The sequence below is a fragment of the Giraffa tippelskirchi genome, chromosome 7 (genome assembly GCF_054371585.1).
Source record: "Giraffa tippelskirchi isolate mGirTip1 chromosome 7, T2T-mGirTip1v1.2.pri, whole genome shotgun sequence".
NCBI classification, from domain to species: domain Eukaryota; kingdom Metazoa; phylum Chordata; class Mammalia; order Artiodactyla; family Giraffidae; genus Giraffa; species Giraffa tippelskirchi.
Genome location: NC_137281.1, coordinates 121,489,259 through 121,501,467, shown reverse-complemented (window position 1 = coordinate 121,501,467; position 12,209 = coordinate 121,489,259). Strand labels below are relative to the sequence as shown.

General features: G+C 40.7%; 1 protein-coding gene across 1 annotated transcript in view; it reads right to left on the bottom strand.

Moving 5' to 3' along the window:
* Positions 1–11,114, bottom strand: part of ATP8B4 (ATPase phospholipid transporting 8B4 (putative)) — a 317,399-nt gene extending 306,285 nt beyond the window's left edge. The window contains exon 1 of the mRNA XM_081508362.1: positions 10,361–11,114. The gene's annotated coding sequence lies outside the window, so the exon portion shown is untranslated. The remainder of the gene's footprint in view (positions 1–10,360) is intronic.
* Between the last annotated feature and the right edge of the window lie 1,095 nt (positions 11,115–12,209).

Genomic DNA, 12,209 nt, shown 5'->3' with positions numbered 1-12,209 from the left:
TTGAAGCTGAAACTCCAATACTTTGGCCACCTGATGTGAAGAACTGACTCATTGGAAAAGACCCTGATGCTGGAAAAGACTGAAGGAGGGTGGAGAAGGAGATGACAGAGGATGAGATGGTTGGATGGTATCACTGACTCAATGGACATGAGTTTGAGTAAACTCCGGGAGTTGGTGATGGACAGGGAGGCCTGGCATGCTGCGGTCCATGGGGTTGCAAAGAGTCGGACACAACTGAGTGACTGAACTGACTGGCTGACTGATGGAATCTAGAAAAATGGTACTGATGAATCTGTTTACAGGGAAGGAATAGAGATGCAGACAGAAAACACTTGTGGACACAGTGGGGGAAGAAGAGGGTGCGATGAATTGAGAGAGTAGCATTGACATATATACACTATCATATGCAAGATAGATAGTTAGTGGGAAGTTACTGCATAACACAGGGAGCTCTACCCAGTTCTCTGTGACAACCTAGAGGGGTGGGGTAGAGGGAGGTTCAAGGGAGGGGATATATGTACACTTATGGTTGATTTATGTTGTTGTACTCCTGGAGAAGGAAATGGCAACCCACTCCAGTATTCTTGCCTGGAAAATCCCATGGACGGTGGAACCTGGCAGGCTACAGTCCATGGGATCGCAGAGAGTCAGACACAACTGAGCACCTTCACTTTCACGGCAGAAACCAGCACAACATTGTAAAGCAATTATCGAATTAAAAATAAATTTTTAAAAAAAGGTAAAAAAGACAAAGGCTACGCTTTATCTGAACTCCACACTGCTTTTAGAAGAGTTTGATGCTGGGTGACATGTTCTGGAAAGCAGTAAGAAAGAGCTTCTGTGCAAGGTGGGTGTCATGTCTGGGATGAGCGCATGGTGTGTGTGTGCTCAGGTGCTCAGTCATGTCTGACTCTTTGCAACCCTATGGACTGTAGCCCGCCAGGTTCCTCAGTCCATGGGATTCTCCAGGCAAGAATACTGGTGTGGGTTGCCATGCCCTCCTCCAGGGGATCTTCCCAACCAGAGATTGAACCCATGTCTCTTACATCTCCTGCTTTGGGAGGTGGCAGGAGTGGGAAATTTGCTTGGGTTGGTTTCAAGGCATGAGGTTGTTGAATAAATCAACAATTACTTGAGGGTACTGAAAATCTTAAGGGGTGAGACTTCATCTAATAGCACAGGCTCTAAAGAGCTCACGTCACCTTCTGGGTTGGACAATGACAAGTTGAAGAGACTTATTTATTGGAAGCTGTGTGTGAAGTGGGACCGAATGAGGAAAGCAGAAGCAGAGGACCCATTTAGAGCCTCGTGTGAGGGATGACTAGAGAAACAACTGAAAGAACAGAAAGGAAAAGGAGAGGCTGAAGAAAGACTGACAGCACATGCAGACAGAGGACTTGGAAGACTGGAAGAGAAGGGTTCTTTCAGAAAGAAGAGTAAGAAGAAAGTAAGATTTCAAAAGTGTCTATTCTGATTAACTGTGAATGGGATTTGTGTGACCTGAATTAGAGTTACCTGGGTGGAGTGACGAGGAGGGGAAAGAGACTATGAAGACTAAAAGAGAAAAAGCTGATGCTCGAGTTTGTTGTTATAGATCACCTGTTCTAAAAGAATAGAAGGAAAATTAGATGATCTGGTAGCTGGCTGGAAAAGAAAAAAGAATATTTTTTTCATATATAATTGGAAGCTTGAATACAATAGAAAGAGAACAAAGTGTAAGAAAGATCAATATATGGAACTTTCACTGATATCTAGGCACTCCCCAGAGTAATCACAGCAGCAGTAGGTGAACTGGCAAGTTTCCAGGCAGCAGAGCCTAGGATGTGCTGAGCCAGGCTGTCACTGCAGGTCCTGACTCTTCCATCAACTGACCCTGGAAACTTAATCACTCACAAACCATATCCTAATGTGTAATGTGGGACCAATAATCATTTCCCTGTATACCCAGCACTGTTCCTGAACAACACTAGAAACTCATTAAATATCCCTTGTTGATTACCTTGTAGAGTAGTTATGAGAATACAAAAAAGAAGAAAGCATGTGGGAAGGTTTTAGAGTGCTATAAATGTCATTATTCAGTCAATGTTATTTGTCAACGTAGATCAATATTTATCATGTGTTAATGTCATAATATGACTTCACTTATTCTAATTCCTGTACTTAAAATATACATGGAGTGAAACAACATATCTTTCATCTCTAGGGGAAATTATTTACAAATAAGTTTTAATATGTTTAGGGCAATGGTATCTAAATATCCACCTGCATAAATTGCAAGAGAATCAACAGCAGAAAATTTCAAAACACAGTCATTTCAGCTGTACTTCTGGAGATTGTCTGAGTCTGTAGTTCTGAGGGGTGGGAGGGATGGGGGGCGGTGTCTGTACTACTTAAAGTTCCTAAGGCAAGGGAATGGCCAAGATGGCAGAGTAGGAAGACCCCAAGCTCACCACCTCTCAAGGGCACACAGAATTTATAACTATAATATTTACAGAGCAATTATTGATGGGAAGGACCAGAATCTAGCAGAAAAAAGCTTCTACAACAAAAGATATAAAGAAGGAACCACAATGAGAGAATAGGACTACCAAAGTCATGGTTTAGTCAGATCTATATACACCCCTGGTGGGTGACTCACAAACAGGAGGATAATTACAATTGCAGAGTTTCTCCCCAAAGTGAGGGGTCTGAGCTCCATATCAGACTTCCCACCCTAGGGGGTCTTACACTCAGAAGACAAGCCCCCGCAACATTTGGCTCTGAAGGCCAGCAGGGCTTACTTTTGAGAGCGCCAGAGGGCTCTACTCTTAATGGATGCTTACAAAATCTCACATGCTCTGGGACCCAGGGTAGAAGCAGTATTTGAAAGAAACCTGGGTCAGACCCACCTACTGATCTTGGAGGGTTTCCCAGAGAGGTGGGAAGCCACTTCTTCACCTTGGGTACACAGACAGTGGTGGCAGCCATTTTGGGTCAGGGCGGGGTTGTCCTACCATGCAAACACTGGTGCTGACAAGCACCCTTGAGCTTATTAGCTTCAGAACCCAACCTTGCTCCTGCCCACCAGAGTGTGGGCACCAGTAGGGCAATGCCTCAGGCCAAGCAACTAGCTGAGTGGCAACATAGCCCCAACGACCAGCAAACAGGAGTTGTCTTAAAAAGTTCTGGGCTCACAGCCACCACGGGACATGGTGCTGTCCATGAGAAGGCCCAGGACCTGACTCCATACACAAGTGCATAGACCCTAGGGCCCAGCTCTGCCCACCAGTGAGCAGGCAACAACCCCAGGACGTCCTGGGCCCTGACCTCACCCACAGGTGAGGGGGCTCTAGCCGCAGGGCCAGCCTCAGCCAGCAGTAGGGCAGGCACCCATTCCGGGACCCTCTGAACCACAGCCAGCTGCCTCATGATCCAGCCTCATCAACCAGTGGCCAGCAGACTTCACTCCTGGCAACCAACTAGGCCAGGAGCCAGTCGTGCCCACCTGACCACCCATGGTAGTCAGTTCACTACACAGGACCCACACATGCCAGATGAGTGACACCTCTAGAACACAGGGCTCTGGTGATCAGAGGGGATTATACTGCTGGGACATGTATGACATAACCTACAAAAGGTTAAGAAATTTAAACAATCTACCACATTACGGGGAAAAAAAAAACAAACCAGCAAATCAGGCATAATGACGTTACAGTGGATCATGTTCCAAACAAAGTAACAAGCTAAAACCCCACAAGAGTGGGATGATCTGAGAGAATAGCATTGAAACATGTATATTATCATATGTGAAACAGATCGCCAGTCCAGGGTCAATGCATGAGACAGGGTGCTCAGGGCTGGTGCACTGGGATGACCCAGAGGGACGGGATGGGGAGGGAAGTGGGAGGGGGGTTCAGGATGGGGAGCACATGTACACTCATGGCTGGTTCATGTCAATGTATGGCAAAAACCACTACAGTACTGTAATTAGCCTCCAACTAAAATAAGTAATTTTTTAAAAACCCACAAGAACTATGTAGAGATAGCCAATCTGCCCAACAGAGTTCAAAGTAATAATCATAAAGATGATCCAATAACTCAGGAAAATATTGGATGAAGAGAATAGGAGTTACAAGTGCTTAAAAGAGTTAGCAAATATAGAGAAGAACAAAACAGAGACGAGTACAATAACTGAAATGAAAAATACACTAGAAGGAATCAACAGTAGATTAAATGATACAGAGGAACAGATCAGTGGAACGAAAGAGTAGTGGAAACCACTAAAGTTGAACAGAAGAAGAAAAAATAAAAAGAAGTGAAAGTGGTGTCAGGGACACCATCAAGCATACTAATATTTGCATGATAGGGGTTCCAGAAGGAGAAAAAAGGGACTGAAAACATATTTGAAGACATAATAGTTGAAAACGTCCCTAACATGGGAAGGGAAACAGACATCCAGATCCAGGAAGCAAAGATGGTCCCAAAGAGGATCAACCTAATGAGGTCAATACAAAGACACATTTTAATTGAAAGGGTAAAAATTAAATATAAAGAAAGAATATTAAAAGCAGCAAGGGAAAATAATCAAGTTATGTACAAGGAAACTCCCATAAGGCTATCAGATAACTTTTCAGCAGAAATTCTGCAGGGGAGAACGGAGTGGCATAATATGTTTAAATATATGAAAGGGAAGAATCTACAACCAAAATATTCTACCCATTAAGGTTTTCCTTCAGTTTTTATGGAGAGATCAAAAGTTTTACAGACAAACAAAAGCTAAAAGAGTTCATCACCACTAATTCAGCTTAACAAAAAACATTAAAGTGAATTCTCTAAGGAGGGAGGAGGAGGGGAAAGAGAAAGAAAGAAAGAGCTTCCTGGTAAGGGGAAATATTTAGTAAAGATAGTAAATCAACCTTATGCAAAATTAGTAAAAAGGTTAAAAGACAAGAATAGTAAAACCACCTATATTTGTAGTTAGGGCACACACAAAACAAAAAGATGTAAAATATGATGTCAAAACAGTAATTGTGGGCGAGGGATGTAACAATGTAGAGTTGTTAAAGTGCATTAGAGATTATGAGATCAGTAACTTAAAATAACATAGATAGCTACATAAACCTTATGGTAACCACAAATCAAAAACCCATAATAAAGATACACACAAAAAAGAGAAAAGAATCCAAAATAACAGTAAAGATAGTCATCAAATCATAGGGAAGAGAGCAAAAGAACAAATAAGCAAAAAATAACTGCAAAAGCAATTCCAAAACAATTAACAAAATGGCAGTAAGTACATATGTATCAGTAACTATCTTAATTGCAAATGGACTAAATGCTCCAGTGAAAAAAACAGAGTGGCCAAATGGACATAAATACAAGAGTCATATATATGCTGCCTGAAAAAGACTCACTTCCGGTCTAAAGACATACACAGACTGAAAGTGAGAGAATTGGAATAAGGTATTCTATGCAAATGGAAATCAAAAGAAAGTCAGAGTAGCAATACTTATATCAGACAAAATAAACTTTAAAACAAAAACTATAAAAAGAAACAATAAAGGACATTACATTCATAACGATCAAGGGATCAATCCAAGAAGATGCTGTGACAATTGTAAATACACATGTACCCAATAAAAACATTTTTACCCCAAGCAAATATCAACATACATAAAGGGAGAAATTGACAGCAACACAGTAAGAGTCGGGGACTTTAACATCACACTTATATCAATGAATAGATCAACAAGACAGAAAATCAATAAAGAAATATTGGCCTTAAATGATACATTAAACCATTATATTAAACCATATTGCATTACATTAAACCATATTAAACCATATTAAACCAATATATATATTGGTCAAAATTCATATATATATATATTTTTATATAAAACATTCCATTCAAAAACAGAAGAATACATATTCTTTTCAAGTACACATGAACATTCTACTGGTTAGAATGTTCTAATGGACATCCAACCCAACATTCTAATGGACAGGCCACATAACGAGCCACAAAAACATTCTCAATAAATTTAGGAAAAGTGAAATCATATCAAGTATCTTTTTCAACCACAATGCTATGAGACAAGAAATCAACTACAACAAAAATCTGCAAGAACACACACACACACACACAAACACATAGAGGCTAAACAACCAATGGTCACTGAAGAACTCAAAAAAGAAGTTTAAAAATATCTGGACACAAATGAAAATGAAAGAACAACAATCCAAAATCTATGGGATGCAGCAAAAGCAGTCCCAAGAGAGTATTTTACAGCAATACAAGCCTACTGCAGGAAACAAGAAAAATCTCAAGCAACCTAACCTCATACCTAAAGGAACTAGAAAAAGAAAAACAAAACCAAAAGTTAGTAGAAGGCAAGAAATCATAACGATCATGGCAACAATAAATGAAATAAAGACTAAAAACAATAGCAACTAAGATCAATAAAAAGAACTGGTCTTTGAAAGATAAATAAAATTGATAAACCTTTAGTCAGACTCATTAAGAAAAACAGGGGCCAAATCAATAAAATCAGAAATGAAAAAATTACAACACCATAGATCATTGAAGATTATTGCAAGTAATTATACGCTAATAAAACAGACAACCTAGAAGAAACAGACAAATTCTTAGAAGTGTACAAACTCCAAAGACTGAATCAGGAAGAAATAGAAAATATAAACAGACCAATTATCAGTAATGAAATCGAATCAATGATTTTTAAAACTCCCAGAAAACAAAAGTCCAGAACTAGATGGCCTCCCAGGTGAATTTTACCAAACATTTAGAGAAGAGTTAATACCTATCATTCTCAAACTATTCCAAAACATTGCAGAAGAAGGAATGCTTCCAAACGCATTTTATAAGGCCAGCATCACCCTGTAGCAAAATCAAACATACTACAAAAAAAAGAAAGAAAGAAAATTAGAGGCCAATATCCTTGATGAACATAGATGCAAAAATGTTCAACAAAATATTAGCAAATGAAACTACCAATACATTAAGAAGATCATATGCCATGATCAAGTGTAATTTATTCCAGGGAGGCAAGGATTTTTCAGTATCTACAAATCAATGTAATAATACCATATGAAATAATTGAAAAATAAAAATCACATGATTATCTCAGTAGATACAGAAAATCTTTTAACAAGTTTCAACATCTATGATTCAAAAAAAAAAAACCTCTCAACCTGGTGGGTATAGAGTGAACATACCTCAACATAATAAAGTGCATATATGATAAGACCAGAGCTAAAATCATATTCAACAGTGAAATGCTAAAAGCATTTCCTCTAAGATCATGAAGAAGACAAGAATACCCACTCTCACCCTTTTATTCAACATACTATTGAAGTCCTAGCCACAGCAACTAGACAAAGAAAACAAAGGAATCCAAACAGGAAAGGAAGAAGTAAAGCTGTCACTGTTTAAAGATGACATGATACTATACACAGAAAATCCTAAAGATACCACCAGAAACTACTATAGTTCATCAATGAATCTGGTAAAATAGCAGGATAAAAATTTATATCTAGAAATCTGTGCATTTCTATATACTAACAACAAACTACCATAAAGAGAAATTAAGATAACAATCTCATTTACCATCACATGAAAAAGAATAAAATACTTTAGAAGGAGATAAAAGACCTGTGCCCAGAAAACTATAAGATACTGATGAAAGAAACTGAAAATAACACAGATAGACTGCGTTCACGGATTGGAAGAATGAATATTGTGAAAATGATATTATGCAAGGCAATCTGCAGATTCAATGAAATCCCTATCAAATTACCAATGGCATTTTTCACAAAAATAGAATAAATTCTGAAATTTCTATGGAAACATAAAAGACTCCAAACAGCTAAAACAATTATGAGAAAGAACAAAACTGAAGAAATCATACACCTGACTTCAGACTACACTACAAAACACAATGGGACAAGCACAAAAACATTGACATTGACATACAGATAAATGGAACAAGCTAGAAAGCCCAGAAATAAGCCCAGAAATTATGAGTTTATGTCATAGATCAACTAATCTATGGCAAAGGAGGCAAGAATATACAATGGAGAAAAGACAGTCTCTTCAGTAAGTGGTGTTAGAGAACGTGGACAGCTATGTTAAAGAATGGAATTAGAACATTTTCTAACACCATATACAAAAATTAACTCAAAATGGATTAAAGACCTAAATGTAAGAACTGAAACCATTGAACTCCTAGAGGAAAACAGGGGCAAAACACTGACATAAATTGTAGCAATGTGTTTTGGATCTGTCTCCTAAAGCAAAGGAAATTAAAGAAAATAAACATGAGACATAATTAAATTTAAAAACCTTTGCCCAGCAAAGGAAACCACTGACAAAACTAAAGACAAGCTACTGAATGCGAGAAAATATTTGCAAATGATATGACCAATAAGGGGTTAATATCCAAAATAAACAGTTCATACAACTGAATATAAAAACAAATTTAAAAATGGAGGAATGAGAAGGAGGCTAAAGAGGGAGGGGATATGTATATAATTATGACTGATTCACATTGTTATATGACAGAAACCAACACAACATTGTAAAGCAATTCTCCACCAATTAAAACAGAAAAAATGTTTTTAATGGGCAGAAGATCTGAACAGACATTTCTCTAAAAACAACATACAGATGGCTAACAGGCACCTGAAAAGATGCCCAACATCATTAATCAGAGAAAAGCAAATTAAAACCTCAATGAGATATCGCCTCACACCAGTCAGAATGGCCATCATCAACAAGAACACAATTATCAAGTGTTAGTAAGGGTGTGGAGAAAGGGAACCTTCATACACATTGGTGCAACCACTGTGGAAAATCGTATAATTCCTCAAAACACTAAAAATAGAGCTATCATATACCCAGCAAGTTCACTGCTGGCAATATATCTGAAAAAAATAAAAGCACTAATTTGAAAAGATACATACACCCCAATAGTCAAAGCATCATAATTCACAATAGCCAAGATACGGAAGCAACCTACATGTCCATCAACAGATAAATTGATAAAGATGTGAGATTATCTATCGATTGATAAATATACACACAAACATACAGTGGAATAGTACTCAGCCACAAAAAAGAATGGAATTTTGTCCTTTGCAACAACACAGATGGACTTAAAGGATATGACACTAAACAAAATAAATCAGAGAAAGACAAACACTATGATATCACGTATGAGTGGAATCTAAAAAATACAACAAACTAATGAATCTAACAAAAATAAGCAGACTCAACAGATAGAGAGAACAAATTCATGGTTAACAGTGGGGAGAGGAATAGGGAGGATCAAGACAGGGGTAGGGAATTAACACGAACAAACTACTATGTATTAATGTTACAGAAATAAGATATAAGTATATATTATACAATAGCCTTTCCTGGTGGCTCATACAGTAAAAAGTCCGTCTGCAATGCAGGAGACCCAGGTTACACCCCTGGGTCGGGAAGATATCCTGCAGGAGGGCGTGGAAACCCACTCCAGTATTCTTGCTGGGAAGATCCCCATGGACAGAGGAGCCTGGTGGGCTACACAGTCCATGAGGTCACAGAGTTAGACATGACTGAGCGATTAAGCACACACACACACATATATATTATACAACACAAATATAGCCAATATTTTACAATAACTTTAAATGGAGTATAACCTACAAAAATTTTGAATCACAATGTTGCACACCTGAAACTAATATTGTAAACCAACTATATCTCAATTTTAAAAAGTCTATGTCCAGCCAAACAGCCCACCATGGTAAGAGAGCTCAAAGACATTTCAGACAGGCAGGTTTTAAGATAAATTAACCCCCATGCTCCCTTTCTGGGAAAAATAAAATAAAAACAAATTTGTTAAGGCAATTCTAATGTGCAGGCAGCTTGGGAAGTACAAACGTTTTACAAAAGGACTGATGCCTCTCGTTCCATTATTAGACTGTCCTCAAAAGAGCGAAAAGCCACCAGCATCGTTTAGAACTCTACCACAGAGGGAACTGTGGGTCAAAAATCTCCACCGCAGTATCTGTGAGCCCCTGGACACTCCGGGTTCACACCTCCTCCTGGGCCCCACCTCTTTTGGTTTTCTTCCCCTTTTTTTTCTAAAAGCTGCCTCCCTCTACCCCAACCCTTGGGGTTCTGCCCTTCTCCAAAACCAACTGCAGCAAGAGCAGCCAATCCTCTGCCTCTTCCTACTGGGCTATCCTTGTAGATAATTAGCACACAGGCCACTTCCCTTTTAAGGCATATTAACTGATGGTTGCTACAAGGTTAGGTGGGAGGAGAAAAAACAGGCGAGAGATAAAGTTTCCAGACTCTCCAAGGCCTTACCATCACAAACTTGGTTCATGGTTTTTGCTTCCTACCAGAGAGGAGCCAGCCCCACTCCAGTATTCTTGCCTGGAAAATCTCGTGGACGGAGGAGCCTGGTAGGTTGCAGTCCATGGGGTCTCGAAGAGTCGGATACGACTGAGCGACTTCACTTTCACTTTTCACTTGCACGCATTGGAGAAGGAAATGGCAACCCACTCCAGTGTTCTTGCCTGGAGAATCCCAGGGACGGTGGATCCTGGTGGGCTGCCGTCTATGGGGTCGCACAAAGTCGGACACGACTGACGCGACTTAGCAGCAGCAGCAGCAGAGAGGAGCCAGAGGGGAATTCCAGTAGTGAAGAGCCGATGGCGTCAAGATGGCACCCGTGGGAGGAAGATGGACACATCACCTCACGGGAGACGCACTGACTCTGCTGCTGCACGGGAAACAACTTCCTCTCCAAAAAAAACCAAACAAACAAACCCTAAAAACTGTCTACCAACTCCTACACGTCAGGCAGAAGCAGGGAAGGCCCACAGGAAAGCGGGTAGGAGGGCCTGGGTTGCAACTCTGCCATGAACCCTTAGTCTGGTGCTACAGAGTCCAGAGTTGGGAGGGAACTCAGACCTGGAGCCTCTCTCTGAGGAGTGAAGGGTTTGAACTCCATATCTGGCACCCCAACTTCTAAGACTTGTGCCTGAGAGACCAGCCCCGAAACACCCGCCTTTGAAAATCTAGCTAAGTCCCGCCCAGGAATCCCCCAAGGCAACGGGGGGAAGCCAAAAGCAGCTCTTAAAGACCCCGTGGGCTCGGGCTCACCTGCAGGCACCCAGATCTAATGTGAATGAGACTCACCTGCTAATTCTAAAGCTTCCACTTGAGAGACAGGCATCTAACTGAGCACACTCGAGCCCCTGCCGGCTTGCAGGCAGCGTGCTGAGCTCTCCCTCTGCCTCACTCTAGCCAGTGAGTGCGATCTTGTTGTTGTTGTTTTTCTCCTTTTTCCACCAAGCACCATCTCTCTGCCTCATCCCAGCTGGTGGGCATCACTGTCACACTCCCCGCTCCACGCTCCAGAGCCCCAATTCTCCTGCAGGGGACCTCTTACGCACATCTGATGGCCCAGTTTTTGTGGCTGCCACAAGGGGATTTACTTGACCACCTGTTTCTGGAGGGCAGGGGGCTTTCAATCCTGAGTCTCATGGGACAGGAACCGTCAGAGAGACAATTCTTGACAAGCTACTACCCCCAGGGCACTGCACAGACAGCCAACTGACACACACCCCCACCTTTCTGTGAAAGAGGCCTATTTGCTTGCCCAGGAGCTTTGGCCTAGGTCTGTAACCAACAAAAGAAGACTTCTTAAACAGCTGCCACCCCCATGGCTTAGAGAGGAAATGGCAATCCACTCCAGGATTCCTGCCTGGAGAATCCCATGGACAGAGGAGCCTGGCCGGCTACAGTCCATGGGGTCACAAAGAGTGGGACACAACTGAGCAACTAACACTTTCACACTTTCATGCCTCAGCCCAGTTAGGGCTATCATGCCAACTCATCTCAGCAGCCAGCTAGCAAGTGGGAGGCAGAGAAAGAACAGGATGAAAAGCAGAGGAATCCTGCAGTTTGATACCTGGCGTGGAGTTTCCAGGCCTATTCCCAAGCCTTCAAATATGTGGCTTTTGGCAGTAAGACTAATTCTACACTTGTCTGGCTATTGGAATGAGCCTGCAATTGGAAGATACTTAGTCCCTATAGCCTAATAGAATCACAAAAGATGATAAGTGATATTAATAGTACTTTTTGTGAGATTTGCTAAATTAATCAGGGTATAGCATTATCTCTATAATTTCTGAAAATAGTTGCCAGC